Source organism: Zootermopsis nevadensis, unplaced genomic scaffold (assembly GCF_977971745.1).
Source record: "Zootermopsis nevadensis isolate Lab colony 2312 unplaced genomic scaffold, Znev_1.0 Znev_ptg000022l, whole genome shotgun sequence".
Classification (NCBI taxonomy): Eukaryota; Metazoa; Arthropoda; class Insecta; order Blattodea; family Termopsidae; genus Zootermopsis; species Zootermopsis nevadensis.
Genome location: NW_028259154.1, coordinates 25,791,965 through 25,807,364, shown reverse-complemented (window position 1 = coordinate 25,807,364; position 15,400 = coordinate 25,791,965). Strand labels below are relative to the sequence as shown.

The window sequence follows — 15,400 nt, the reverse complement described above, 5'->3', positions numbered from 1 at the left end:
TTCATATTTGTCAGGTAGTACGTTAAATTTTTATCAAGATTAGAATGCTATTACGTGTAGCCCTCGATTTTTGCCTGGACGTGTTGCTGGACGAAATGTCGTAATCCGAGTCGGCGTAAATTGAAACTCTTTTATAATGTAAATGAATGGGATGTCAATGACGTGCGTTCCCAGCACCCAGACATTGATGAGTAATATAATGGCATTACGGTAAAGCTCTGAAATAACTTAATAAAATAAATTGAATTTAAGAAATATATTTTACACACTTACAATCGGCAGTTCGTTGGTCACCGCGATTGCCTGCGGTTCTTTCGTGCGATTGATGTGTACAGTCATCTCTGCTATTATGCGATAGTTGTATTCATGTAAGATGCCGACCAATGGAAGATCGCGTAGTAAAAATAACCTCGGTACCTCCGCAGAGATTAAATCAGTCCCTTGAAAGTTTAAAGGGCCTGGAATGAAATTGCATATGAGCAAACTCGCATATGCAAAAGTTTCCATTTTACAAACGGGTTTTTCCGATTCAAAGATGTCATTGGAGCAAATTCGCGTTAACGAGACATACTTAATTGTAGAGAGGACTGTATTTATAATTTTCATTCAAAATGAGCCGTGTAAGAATTACGGTTTAGTATAAGAATCAGTACGAGGAACATTGTAAAATGTTTTTAATTAATGGTAAAATATATTTTCTTCACTTTTTGACTTTATTGTTTCAAAATTGGCGTTATTCTGAATCGGCGCAAATCGAGGTCTATCTGTGTATTAACTGTAACTTGCGTCTTAGTTTTTCAGGATTTCCAAAAACCTGACCACCAGTTTTGTTGGGTTTTGAGCATCTCTCGATTTCAGTTGATGCATACTTGCTGGTAGTAGGAGTTATAGGTCTTTGCTACTTGTATGAATTTTACTTTGAATTATAATGAAACTATGATGATATTGTTTTAATGGTACTCTTTTTTCAGGATTTTCGATGTCTGTCCACCGCCGTCGCTTTCATTTCTTTTTAATTGGTGAGTCGTCTTCATTTTGGGCCATCTACTTTTTCTTGTCGAAGGACAAAGCCCTCTTGTTGTGTAGTTGGTAGCAGTACTTAAGTCTATACCTTTGCTTTAGTATTTCCTTTTTTGGCAGATTGTACTAGAGACTATTATCAAAGCTACAATGATGTTGACTAGAACACGTAATTCTTTTTGTTTTGTTTTTCAGGACTTCCAACTTGGGGTCGCAGATACATCATCTTATCTTAATAGGTGAGATCATACTTCAAATTATTATTATTATGAAAACTGCAATTATGTTGTTGTTAATTGGACCTCGTTTATTTTTTTCAAGGATTTTCTACAACCTGAATACGACCATTGCCACCGCCATACCTAGGGGGCAGAGTTAATTGATGTCATTTGAATTGGTGAGTTTTCTTGATTCCTGGTCATCTTTTCTCTTATCGTGCGTCTAAGCCCTTTGATGGATACGTGCTAACAGCACGTAAGTTTATATCCTCCTTCAATATTTTCATATTTGTCAGGTAGTACGTTAAATTTGTATCAAGATTAGAATGCTATTACGTGTAGCCCTCGATTTTCGCCTGGACGTGTTGCTGGACGAAATGTCGTAATCCGAGTCGGCGTAAATTGAAACTGTTTTATAATGTAAATGAATGGGACATCTATGACGTGCGTTCAAAGCACCCAGACATTGATGAGTAATATAATGGCAATACGGTAAAGCTCTGAAATAACTTAATAAAATAAATTGAATTTAAGAAATATATTTTACACACTTACAATCGGCAGTTCGTTGGTCACCGCGATTGACTGCGGTTCTTTCGTGCGATTGATGTGTACAGTCATCTCTGCTATTATGCGATAGTTGTATTCATGTAAGATGCCGACCAATTGAAGATCGCGTAGTAAAAATAACCTCGGTACCTCTGCAGAGATTAAATTAGTCCCTTGAAAGTTTAAAGGGCCTGGAATGAAATTGCATATGAGCTAACTCGCATATGCAAAAGTTTCCATTACACAAATGGTTTTTTCCGATTAATCGATGTCATTGGAGCAAATTCGCGTTAACGAGACATACTTAATTGTAGAGAGGACTGTATTTATAATTTTCATTCAAAATGAGCGGTGTAAGAATTACGGTTTAGTATAAGAATCAGTACGAGAGACATTGTAAAATGTTTTTAATTAATGGTAAAATATATTTTCTTCACTTTTTGACTTTATTGTTTCAAAATTGGCGTTATTCTGAATCGGCGCAAATCGAGGTCTATCTGTGTATTAACTGTAACTTGCGTCTTAGTTTTTCAGGATTTCCAAAAACCTGACCACCAGTTTTCTTGGGTTTTGAGCATCTCTCGATTTCAGTTGATTCATACTTGCTGGTAGTAGGAGTTATAGGTCTTTGCTACTTGTATGAATTTTACTTTGAATTATTATGAACCTACGATGATATTGTTTTAATTGGTACTTTTTTTCAGGATTTTCGATGTCTGTCCACCGCCGTCGGTTTCATTTCTCTTTAATTGGTGAGTCGTCTTTATTTTGGGGCATCTAGTTTCTCTTGTCGAACGACAAAGCCCTCTTGTTGTGTAGTTGGTAGCAGTACTTAAGTCTATACCTTTGCTTTAGTATTTCCTTTTTTGGCAGATTGTACTAGAGACTATTATCAAAGCTACAATGATGTTGACTAGAACACGTAATTCTTTTTGTTTTGTTTTTCAGGACTTCCAACTTGGGGTCGCAGATACATCATCTTATCTTAATAGGTGAGATCTTACTTCAAATTATTATTATTATGAAAACTGTAATTATGTTGTTGTTAATTGGACCTCGTTTATTTTTTTCAGGGATTTTCAACAACCTGAATACGACCATTGCCACAGCCATACCTAGGGGGCAGAGTTGATTGATGTCATTTGAATTGGTGAGTTTTCTTGATTCCTGGTCATCTTTTCTCTTTTTCTGCATCTAAGCCCTTTGATGGATACGTGTTAACAGCACGTAAGTTTATAGCCTCCTTCAGTTTTTCATATTTGTTAGGTAGTAGGTTAAATTTTTATCAAGATTAGAATGCTATTACGTGTAGCCCTCGATTTTCGCCTTGATATGTTGCTGGACGAAATGTCGTAATTGGAGTCGGAGTAAATTGAAACTGTTTTATAGTGTAAATGAATGGGACGTCAATGACGTGCGTTCCCAGCACTCAGACTTTGATGAGTAATATAATGTCATTACGGTAAAGATCTGAAGTAACTTAATAAAATACAAGTAATTTAAAAAATATATTTTACACACTTACAATCGGCAATTCGTTGGTCCCCGCAATTGACTGCGGTTCTTTCATGCGATTTGTGTGTACAGTCATCTCTGCTGTTATGCGATAGTTGCATTCATATAAGATGCTGACCAATTGAAAGTCACGTAGTAAAAATAACATCGATACCTCCTTAGAGATTAAATTAGTCCCTTGAAATTTATAAGGGCCAGGAATGATATTGCATATGAGCAAACTCGCTTATGCAAAAGTTTCCATTACACAAATGGTTTTTTCCGATTAATCGATGTCTTTGGAGCAAATTCGCGTTAATGAGACATACGTAATTGTAGAGAGGACTGTATTTATAATTTTCATTCAAAATGAGCGGTGTAAGAATTACGGTTTAGTATAAGAAACAGTACGAGAGACATTGTAAAATGTTTTTAATTAATGGTAAAATATATTTTCTTCACTTTTTGACTTTATTGTTTCAAAATTGGCGTTATTCTGAATCGGCGCAAATCGAGGTCTATCTGTGCATTAACTGTAACTTGCGTCTTAGTTTTTCAGGATTTCCAAAAACCTGACCACCAGTTTTGTTGGGTTTTGAGCATCTCTCGATTTCAGTTGATGCATACTTGCTTGTAATAGGAGTTATAGGTCTTTACTACTTGTATGAATTTTACTTTGAATTATTATGAACCTACGATGATATTGTTTTAATTGGTACTTTTTTTTCAGGATCTTCGATGTCTGTCCACCGCCGTCGGTTTCATTTCCCTTTAATTGGTGAGTTGTCTTCATTTTTGGGCATCTACTTTTTCTTGTCGAATGACAAAGCCCTCTTGTTGTGTAGTTGGTAGCACTACTTAAGTCTATACCTTTGCTTTAGTATTTCCTTATTTGGCAGATTGTACTAGAGACTATTATCAAAGCTACAATGATGTTGACTGGAACACGTAATTCTTTTTGTTTTGTTTTTCAGGACTTCCAACTTGGGGTCGCAGATACATCATCTTATCTTAATAGGTGAGATCTTACTTCAAATTATTATTATTATGAAAACTGTAATTATGTTGTTGTTAATTGGACCTCGTTTATTTTTTTCAGGGATTTTCAACAACCTGAATACGACCATTGCCACAGCCATACCTAGGGGGCAGAGTTGATTGATGTCATTTGAATTGGTGAGTTTTCTTGATTCCTGGTCATCTTTTCTCTTTTTCTGCGTCTAAGCCCTTTGATGGATACGTGTTAACAGCACGTAAGTTTATAGCCTCCTTCAGTTTTTCATATTTGTTAGGTAGTATGTTAAATTTTTATCAAGATTAGAATGCTATTACGTCTGTCCCTCGATTTTCGCCTTGATATGTTGCTGGACGAAATGTCGTAATCAGAGTCGGAGTAAATTGAAACTGTTTTATAGTGTAAATGAATGGGACGTCAATGACGTGCGTTCCCAGCACTCAAACTTTGATGAGTAATATAATGTCATTACGGTAAAGATCTGAAATAACTTAATAAAATATGAGTAATTTAAAAAATATATTTTACACACTTACAATCGGCAATTCGTTGGTCACCGCGATTGACTGCGGTTCTTTCGTGCGATTGATGTGTACAGTCATCTCTGCAGTTATGCGATAGTTGCATTCATATAAGATGCTGACCAATTGAAAATCGCGTAGTAAAAATAACATCGGTACCTCCTTAGAGATTAAATTAGTCCCTTGAAATTTATAAGGGCCAGGAATGATATTGCATATGAGCAAACTCGCATATGCAAAAGTTTCCATTACACAAAAGGTTTTTTCCGATTAATCGATGTCTTTGGAGCAAATTCGCGTTAATGAGACATACGTAATTGTAGAGAGGACTGTATTTATAATTTTCATTCAAAATGAGCGGTGTAAGAATTACGGTTTAGTATAAGAATCAGTACGAGAGACATTGTAAAATGTTTTTAATTAATGGTAAAATATATTTTCTTCACTTTTTGACTTTATTTTTTCAAAATTGGCGTTATTCTGAATCGGCGCAAATCGAGGTCTATCTGTGTATTAACTGTAACTTGCATCTTAGTTTTTCAGGATTTTTAAAAGCCTGACCACCAGTTTTCTTGAGTTTTGGGCATCTCTCGATTTCAGTTGATGCATACTTGCTTGTAGTAGGAGACCTTGTATCTCGTTGTAGGTCTTTAGTACTCGTATGGATTTTACTTTAAATTATTATTAAAGCTACAGTGATGTTGACTGGAACACGTTATTTTTTGATGGTTTGTTTTTCAGGTTTCCGACACCGCCCAAGCTTGGGGTCGCAGATACACCATCTTATCTTAATAGGTGAGATTTTACTTGAAATTATTATTATTATGTATACTGTAATTATGTCGTCGTTAATTGGTTCCCCTATCTTAGTTTTTCAGGAATTGTGACAACCGGGCGATGACCACTACCTCCGCCACAGGCTGTAGGGGGCGCAGTTTCTTTCTTCTCTCCATAATTCGTGAATCCTGTCACGTCCTCGACTACCGCCGCCATACCTAGGGTTGAATCTACGTGCGTCACGTCGTGAGTGGTGAGTTTTGTCATGTTTGGGACACTTTTGTATTTTCGAGCTCGAAAGGGCTCTTGATGCATACGAACTTTATACTTATTTGTCTGATTGCACTTTTCATTTTTGTCGAAACTACAATGATGTTAATGGGTATTTGCTTCTTTGTTTTTCAGTAATTCCGTCGGACTGGCCACCACTACGACCGCCAACCCTACGGTCATACTTGGTTTCATCTCGTCTTAATCGGTGAGTTTTCTTGAGTTTGTCGTATCTGCTTCGATTGTTGTTCTATGTCCAAAATACTGTTAATGCATAGTTTTTAGCGGTATGCAACTTAATGTTTTCACTGGTAGAAGAATGTCATTCGTGTAAAAAACAACCTGTCTTCGTCATCCGTAATTTTGTAAGTTAGGCGGAATTGCTGTGAGTTTTTAGACGAGGTGACCGATTATTGGCTTCGAAAAAACAGCTCGTCTTTTGAAAGTCATTTTATGCTACGTACATCAGTTTGGAAAGTACCTGAACATTACATTCCTTGTTATGTATTATGAATTTGTAGTTGGTTCACGCTATAGGGATCGGCGCATTAGAGTATTAGCTGCCGCCATTTAACACTCGTTACACTGTGTTTTGAATTTTCTCGCAACTTGGCATATTGTACTTTAAATTGTTTTGAAAACTACGATGATGATGTTGTTAATTGGTACCCGTTTCTTAATTGTTAAAGAATTCCGACAGCCGGACGATGACCATCACCTCTCTTCATAAGTCGTGAATCCTGTCTGAGGACCTCGACTACCGCCACCAACCCGGGGGTTGAATCTACGTGCATCGCGTCGTAAGCGGTGAGTTTTGTCATGTGTGGTACACTCTCTCTTGTGACTGCAATGATGTTAATAGGAGTTTGTTTCTTTGTTTTTCAGTAATTCATCCGACTGACGACCACTACGACCGTCGATCCTAGGGTCATATTGTATTTCATCTCGTCTTAATCGGTGAGTTTTCTTGAGTTTGCCGTATCTATTTGGATTGTTGTTCTATGTCCAAAATACTGTTAATGCATAATTTTTAGCGGAATGCAACTTAATGTTTTCATTGGTAGAAGAATGTAATTCGTGCAAAAAGCAATCTGTCTTCGTCATCAGTAATTTTGTAAGTTAGGCGGACTTGCTGTGAGTTTTTAGACGAGGTGACCGATTATTGGCTTAGAAAAAACAGCTCGTCTTTTGAAAGTCATTTTATGCTACGTACATCAGTTCGGAATTTATCTGAACATTACATTCCTGGTTTTAGATTATGAATTTGTAGTTAGTTCACGCTATATGGATCGGCGCATTAGAGTATTAGCTGCCGCCATTTAACACTCGTTACACTGTGTTTTGAATTTTCTTGCAACTTGGGATATTGTACTTAAAATTGTTATGTAAACTACGATGATGTTGTTGTTAATCGGTACCCGTTTCTTAATTGTTAAAGGATTCCGACAACCGGACGATGAGCATCACCTCTCTTCAGAAGTCGTTAATCCTGTCAGAGGACCTCGACTACCACCGCCAACCCTAGGGCTGCATATACTTGCATCACGTCATAATAGGTGAGTTTTCTCGAATTCACTTCTTTACAATATTTATTTCTTCCAATGTTAAAAAATGTACATAGTTGAAATTTGGTACATAAATTAAAATTAAGAAAAAGAAAGTATTTTGTTTTGACATGTGAAAGAAGTCTTAACGATAGACATGAAAAAGTTACTTGGAGAAGTTTTGTGATCTTTGGTGCATTAAGCACAATTTTCGCTGAATTGCATTTTGGAACCTTGCTTGTGAAATCGTACGCACGTTGCGATAGTAAATGAAGACGGAAAATTAAAAGTGAATGACATGGTTTTACTGACATTGCATTCTTTTTAGGAATTAAGTGATCTATTTAGCCTCGGTATGTGAGAATTCTACCCCTGCATTTGAAGAATGTGAAAGACAGGTTTGTATTATCTTCGTCACGAGTCATCGAATCTCTTTTAGCCGAAATTCCTATGCCGTAACAATTGATGCCCGATGAATGTGGCGTAAGAAATTGAGGCATTTTGGCATGTTGTTAGTGCATTAACTCTTAAATCCTGGCCTTGATGTTTGTTTGTTGACACTTAAAAGATAAAATAGAAAAATTTGTCTTAATCGGTGAGTTTTCTTGAGTTTGCCGTATCTATTTGAATTGTTGTTCTATGTCCAAAATACTGTTAATGCATAATTTTTAGCGGAATGCAACTTAATGTTTTCATTGGTAGAAGAATGTAATTCGTGCAAAAAGCAATCTGTCTTCGTCACCCATAATTTTGTAAGTTACGTGGAATTGCTGTGAGTTTTTAGACGAGGTGACCGATTATTGGCTTAGAAAAAACAGCTCGTCTTTTGAAAGTCATTTTATGCTACGTACATCAGTTCGGAATTTATCTGAACATTACATTCCTGGTTTTAGATTATGAATTTGTAGTTGGTTCACGCTATAGGGATCGGCGCATTAGAGTATTAGCTGCCGCCATTTAACACTCGTTACACTGTGTTTTGAATTTTCTCGCAACTTGGCGTATTGTACTTTAAATTGTTTTGAAAACTACGATGATGTTGTTGTTAATTGGTACCCGTTTCTTAATTGTTAAAGAATTCCGACAGCCGGACGATGACCATCACCTCTCTTCATAAGTCGTTAATCCTGTCAGAGGACCTCGACTACCACCGCCAACCCTAGGGCTGCATATACTTGCATCACGTCATAATAGGTGAGTTTTCTCGAATTCACTTCTTTACAATATTTATTTCTTCCAATGTTAAAAAATGTACATAGTTGAAATTTGGTACATAAATTAAAATTAAGAAAAAGAAAGTATTTTGTTTTGACATGTGAAAGAAGTCTTAACGATAGACATGAAAAAGTTACTTGGAGAAGTTTTGTGATCTTTGGTGCATTAAGCACAATTTTCGCTGAATTGCATTTTGGAACCTTACTTGTGAAATCGTACGCACGTTGCGATAGTAAATGAAGACGGAAAATTAAAAGTGAATGACATGGTTTTACTGACATTGCATTCTATTTAGCCTCAATATGTGAGAATTCTACCCCTGCATTTGAAGAAGAGAAAGACAGGTCTGTATTATCTTCGTCACGAGTCATCGAATCTCTTTTAGCCGAAATCCCTATGCCGTAACAGTTGATGCCCGACGAATGTGGCGTAAGAAATTGAGGCATTTTGGCATGTTGTTAGTGCATTAACTCTTAAATCCTGGCCTTGATGTTTGTTTGTTGACACTTAAAAGATAAAATAGAAAAATTTGTCGTTGTTTACAATGGTTTATAAATTATAGTTCGGTGCTGGTTTATAACCACACCCTGTATTCCGTAATAAAGATGTCTTTTTAACTTGTTAAATTTATTTCATTCTTGAAAATGTCTCCGCTTGTAAGGGCATAGTGCAATTGTTTAGAAATTTACCAATTTAAAATTACTTCATTTAGAGGTGTAAAAAGAATTTTGTATTTAAATCGTATGAACAGTGTGACTGAAAATTATTGTATTTTTTCAGCGCTGCACTGCGCCGTGCTGAGCTCAAGAGATGCGTCCTGGCGCCACGCCGAGAACCCGGAGTCTTCCGATCTGCGGCGCCGCGCAGTGCCGAGCCGAGCTCGAGAGACGCGTCCCGGCGCCACGCCGAGATCCCGCAGCCTTCCGATCTGCCGTCAATCATCAAATCAACAAGTGGTGAGTGTCAATTGACAACTCAAAGGGTGGTGAGTGTTGATGATTTTTGTTATACGCAAGTGCTCCATACAAGCAGTTAATAAGTTACAGATATCGTTTCTCCCACCGTAAATGTTATCGGCGTTGTAATCGCAATAAGCACGACAATACTTTTACTAATTTATGCCTTATTCGCACAATCAGAATATTTGCAGTAGTCATTGTTGAACAACCATCATCATCATCAACATCAACAACAACAACTCTACAGATTAGGCCATTGGGTCTGATCCATGTTGTGGATCTAATCACAGCTGGTCCTTCCAACGTATTCTCTGTCGTGTGACTCTGTTCACTGACGTCGCCGCAATTTATAAATTTGGAAACGACTCCCTAAGTATTTCGTTAGGTTCAGATTGTAGAATTGCAAGTTTTTTTGCACAGGAGGAGGATTCACTATTATTCATATTATTAAAAATTAAAGGAGCAGTATTTAGTATTTGAAAGCAAGTACAGTAGGGCACCGGATATACGGGAGGTTAGGGACCGGAACCCTGCCGAAAAGCGGATCTTTGCCTTATTTCACTTGCAAATGCATATCAAAGCCTAATAAGATGTTTACGCTATGAAATAGTAAGTGCACAATAGCGCCAGCCTAAGAAAACGATATGAAAGTAAAATGAATATAAGTAGTAGCCGTAAAGAGACCGAATGAGCGACGAGAAAATGGTGCCGGACGCACTTCTCTGACTCGGCCGTTGAGCGCGCGTGGCACATACACGAAATTGAAAAGCGCCGTATTAGCGGATTGTCGAAAAGCGGGGCCCTACTGTATCAGATTAGAATCAAGAATAATATTTACAGTAGGCATCGTTCAGTGATATCGGGCCTTGTGACGGGCTAATCACTTTTCCAACGAGTCGTAGCAAACGTCTTAAGTAGATCACCCAACCTCCAAAAAGCAGATCCCGCAAAAGCGGGACAAATGACAAGAAAAAGAAGAGGAGTTGTTCAATGACACTGCTGCAATTTATAAATTTGGAAACCACTCCCCAACTATTTGAGTAGGTGCAGATTCTAGAATTTCAAATTTTATTTTACAGGAGGATTCAATATTATTAACATTTACAGAAGCAGTATTTAGTATTTGAAACCAAGTATCAGATTTTAATAAACAGTAATATTTACAATTGATAAATTTGGAAATGACTCCCTAACTATTTGAGTAGGTGCAGATTCTAGAATTTTCAAGTTTTATTTCACAGGAGGATTCAATATTATTCATATTATTAACAATTACAGGAGTAGTATTTGGTATTCAAGATGTGATTAGACTGGAAGTTGATAATTAAATTAATAATTTTAACGGTAGGATAAATATTATGTCACGCAGTTGAGTTTAGACTTTTGATAGGATAGAGGAAGATCAGAATTTGACCAAACAACGTAACGTTAGGAATAAGGCATAAATTACTGGAAGACGTCGTGTAAACGGAATAATATATATTATAATCATATATGACATTGTACAATGAAATGGATTTAATGAAGGCAATTAAGATTCTAGCCATTAGGCTAGTGGAATGATTGTAAAGGATGCGGTAGATGATCTTGTCGTTCTCCATCTGAGAGATGGGCAAAGTCGTCGTGTTAGCGAAGGTCTCGCGTTCCTCTGCGACGCCTCGTAGCCGTGGTGATTTGATCATTCATACGTTCTAAATCGTGAAGTATAAAATTCATATACGACGTATAGCACAGAATTTGTGAATCGTGCCAATACGCCGTCGTCGAAGAGAGATCGATGCGAAATTTAACCGTTATGTTGTAGGAAAAGTATATTTAAAATACGGATTATTTGTCGCTGATTGGACTCGATGTTAAAACTTTGACAATTTATAGCACTCGGTCCTAAAAATTCTGACGCTTTAAGTTACGAGGAAATTTTAAAAATTTTGTATCTGTGTGGGTAAAGCTGCGATCTTCTCGCTCGTCCGAAGGTTTCGGTCGATAAATCGGGGAAGCAAAATTTTGCCGGAAACTCGTCCACTTGACTGCAGGCAGCACGCAAGGCTGTTCTGAACTACAGAATCGTAGTTGATAAATATGTGCTGAAAATGTTATGGTACGCGTATTATATTTATGAAACTTTTTATTTTTATTTCGGTGTATAATTTGGAGGCATATTGCCAACATTTGGAGCCAATTGTTAGTGGATGGCGTGGGTCATACACCATGGGGTAAACAGTCGAAATGTGTAATCATGGTCTGAAGACACAATTTAGTTGTATTTCTGTCGTTACTTTTAGGGTTATGCTAGCATCCACGTTAGGTTGCGGATGGAGGAACAGCCTCCAGTCACTAGAATTGGAACGTGGAATTTGGTATCATATAGAACACTGGCGTGGGATGCATTAGCTATGGAGGAAGTATAGTTGGGATATTGCAGGTTAGGCGACCTGATGATGGAAGTCTAAGAGGGGGGGGGGGGGGCTACATATTACACTATGGATACGAGAATAAAGACCACTGCTTGGGAACGTGTTTCTATTAGTGAAAAGATATCTTCAGCGGGCAGCTAAGAGTAGAATCTGTCAGTGATGGGGTGTGACACTTGATATTTCGTGGTCGACGGTGTGATATTATTATTAATTTAGATGTGCACGCACCAACTAAAGAGGAGGATGATAATGTAAAGGATAGTTTTATGGATCAGTTTAGTGGATTCGACATGAAAATTCTGCTCGGAGACTTTAGTGCCAAAATTCATCAGGAGGTTGTCTGCAAAGCAATTATAGGGCGTGAGAGTCTACATGAATTTAGTAGTGAAAATGGGTTGAGGTTTGTGAATTTTGCCACATTGAAAAATCTGATCGTCAGGAGCACATGTTGATATTTAAAAGCACATGGCATGACCCATAACCACATGGATCACATTCTTATCGATAGGAGCAGAGAAACAAACATCCTAGACGTGCGCTCTTATAGGGGAGCGGACTGTGACTCTGACTATTATTTAGTGACAAGTCAAGACTCTAGGTCAGAAAAGAGGCGGGGCAAATATACAGAATTGAGAATTTCAGCGTCGAAAGACTGAGCGATGTAGAAATTAAGCAAGAGCATCACTTAAAAATTTTGAATAATTTTTAATCGGCGAAAATTCTGAAGAGAGTGCAGAGGATAGGGGAGTAGACGTCAGTAAGGCCTGGCAAAATATACGGGCTAACATGAAAAATTCAGCTGAGGAGAGTGTAGAGAGAGAGAGAGAGAGAGAGAGACGAGCATTTGATAGTCTCAATAGAGACCAAATGTTGAGCGATATTCTCGTGTTAGGGATACCGTCTAAGTACGTCAGGCTCATTAGAGCGACGTTGAAAGACTCGAAGGCAGTAGTAAGAGTAGATGGTGAGCTAACTAAACCATGTAATGTAAATATGGGAGTCAGACAAGGAGACGCTCTCTCTGAAATGCTTTTTAACCTGACGCTGGAAGCATCTGTTCGGAAACTTGAGATCTCAGGACACATGGGCATAATGATATAGCTATTAATAGCAGAAATGAAGTTGCATTGGAAGAAACACAGTTAAGGGGGCTAAAAATAAATTTATTGAAAAGAAAATATATGAAAGTTACAAATAAATCGAGAATAGGGCATTATAATTTTGAACATGTGCAGAATTTTAATTACCTGGGTTGACAGATTAATACTATAAATTCAGTAACTAATGAAATTAAAGCATGTATTGTGAATGGTAATAGGTGTTACTATGCCTATCAGAATTTAATGAAGTCTAAAATACTGGGGAGGGAACTTAAACTGAGAATCTATAAAGTTCTGATAAGACCAGTAGCTTTGACGAGCAACGACTTTGAATATTTGAACGCAAAATATTACGGAAAATCTATGGTCCAATACAGAATAGTGATGGCTCCTGGAGAATTAGGATGAATCATACAGGGAGCAGATATCGTGAGGCTGATGAAAGAGTGGAAGGAAAGAGGGTAACTAGAAGAGTGATGGAATGGAGACCACGGAAACGATGGATAGACGATGGAGAAGAATTGTGAATGATGGGAGAAAATGGAAAAGACTCATCGAACAAGCTAAGACCCACACAGGGTTATAACGCTATAAGAAGAAGGATGTAGAGTGTTATAAAATTTTGCGAAATACAGCGCGGTTTGATTAAGGATGCTGTATCCTGTTAATACAGAGGAAGCAGATTAGATTCCAGGGTTAATAAGGGGTTCAAACTCGGGACACATCTGCTCGCAGACTCGCGTGACATCGTAAACAGAAGGAAAGATTAGTTTCGGAAATTGCTAGATGTTGACGTAGCTGATGAATTTAAGAAGCTGGAGTACGTACAGTGGAGCCGTATTGAAGCTGAGATTGACATTGGGAAATCTGAAATGATTTGAAAATGTTTAAAAAAAAATTTTAAATATATATGAACGGTAACAAACACCACAAGGCACAAGAATTATTCTGGAAAATGACCGCTGGGCAGACGATGAAGGAAATATGAAGATTGGATATTAGTTAGGTGGGCTGTGATGATGATAAATGGATGAAGTTGGCTCAGAGATGGATTGGAAGTTAAAATACGTATTATGGGCAATATCAAGGAAGTATAGAATTTTGTTAACTATAACAGATAAAAGCGTCGTATAATGAATCTGAATTTGACAGCTCTGAATGACTTACGCTCAAAAAAAAAGGCAGTGGGAGTGGATGAAATACCTTCAGATTTCCAAGAAAGCGAGAGCAGACAAATGCGAGAACTACCGCACAATCAGTTCGATATATCGCGCATCAAAAGTATCGACTAGAAGAATATAAAGGAAAGTCGGAAGAGGCACGAGATGACGATCAGTTCGGTTTTAGAAAAAGTACGGGGACTCGAGAGGCAATTCTGACCTTACGTTTGATAATGGAAGGACGGATTAAGAAAAATAAAGACACGTTTATGGAATTTGGAGACTTGGAGAAGGCTTTTGACAACGTAAAGTGGAATAAGACGTTTGAGATGTTGAGGAAGGTGGGGGTTGAAGTACGAAGATAGACGAGTTATTGACAGTATTTATATAAGCATCAGGTGGCCATAAGAAAAGTGGAGAATTAAGAAAGATTTTTCTGAAGTTGTATACACGGAAGCGAAACATGGTCAGTGGGAAAGCCAGAAAGATAGAAGCATTTGAAATGTTGAAAATTAAGTGGACTGATAAAGTACGAAATGAGGACAGGCGAAGGAAAAATCTTACCGGAAGAAGAGATGGCATGGTGAGACACTTACTCGCTCTATATAGAATAAGAAAGGAATCTGTTATTGAAGCAGTTGATATCGCGATAAGACTGATTGCGAAGATTATGGAAGAAACTCTCTCTGATGATCCACGTACAAAATTTTATCCAACATTCTTGTGACGAGGCTGATTTCATATGCAAATTAAATTATGTGTCGGGGTTCTGTTATAATAGTTACACACCTGATCTTTTTTTTTACGTTTGTCAGATTATAGAGAAGAAAGTGGTAGTACAATGGGACAGTCTAAGTGTGTGTAGAGTTGAGGAGAGTCTGTGACTCGGTTACGATATTTAGCCTGAATTTGGTGTACCTGAGAAGCTAGTTGGGCTGATTAACACGTGTTTAATTGAAACCTCTAGCAAACTTTGTGATACGTCCGATACGTTTGCTGTTCAGAATGGCTTGAAACGGGGAGATGCTCTGTGAATGTTGCCACAGAATATGCCATCAGGAAATTGGAATGAAAATCAGGGCGGCTTGGAATTGAATGAAATACATGAAGTTATGTTGTGTGCTGGTAATATTATGTAAATATT

At 37.5% G+C, this 15,400-nt stretch overlaps 2 long non-coding RNA genes across 7 annotated transcripts in view; one reads left to right on the top strand and one right to left on the bottom strand.

The window, feature by feature from the left end:
* LOC110840935 (uncharacterized) overlaps nt 1-15,400 on the top strand; it is a 67,336-nt gene that overhangs the window by 41,992 nt on the left and 9,944 nt on the right. For 2 of the 6 annotated variants that reach the window (XR_015536475.1, XR_015536474.1), the window contains 16 exons: nt 1,216-1,259; nt 1,342-1,417; nt 2,492-2,539; nt 2,736-2,779; nt 2,861-2,937; nt 4,012-4,059; nt 4,256-4,299; nt 4,381-4,457; nt 5,559-5,612; nt 5,688-5,847; nt 6,000-6,072; nt 6,554-6,671; nt 6,750-6,821; nt 7,303-7,420; nt 8,485-8,602; nt 9,404-9,579. This is a non-coding gene — a long non-coding RNA (uncharacterized LOC110840935). Of the gene's footprint in view, nt 1-971; nt 1,020-1,215; nt 1,260-1,341; nt 1,418-2,491; nt 2,540-2,735; nt 2,780-2,860; nt 2,938-4,011; nt 4,060-4,255; nt 4,300-4,380; nt 4,458-5,558; nt 5,613-5,687; nt 5,848-5,999; nt 6,073-6,553; nt 6,672-6,749; nt 6,822-7,302; nt 7,421-8,484; nt 8,603-9,403; nt 9,580-15,400 lie in introns of all 6 variants that reach the window. The other 4 variants (XR_015536477.1, XR_015536476.1, XR_015536473.1 and 1 more) reach the window with 3 other exon arrangements.
* LOC110839159 (uncharacterized) overlaps nt 8,618-15,400 on the bottom strand; it is a 34,832-nt gene continuing 28,049 nt past the window's right edge. Inside the window, exon 5 of the long non-coding RNA XR_015536479.1 lies at nt 8,618-9,551. This is a non-coding gene — a long non-coding RNA (uncharacterized LOC110839159). The remainder of the gene's footprint in view (nt 9,552-15,400) is intronic.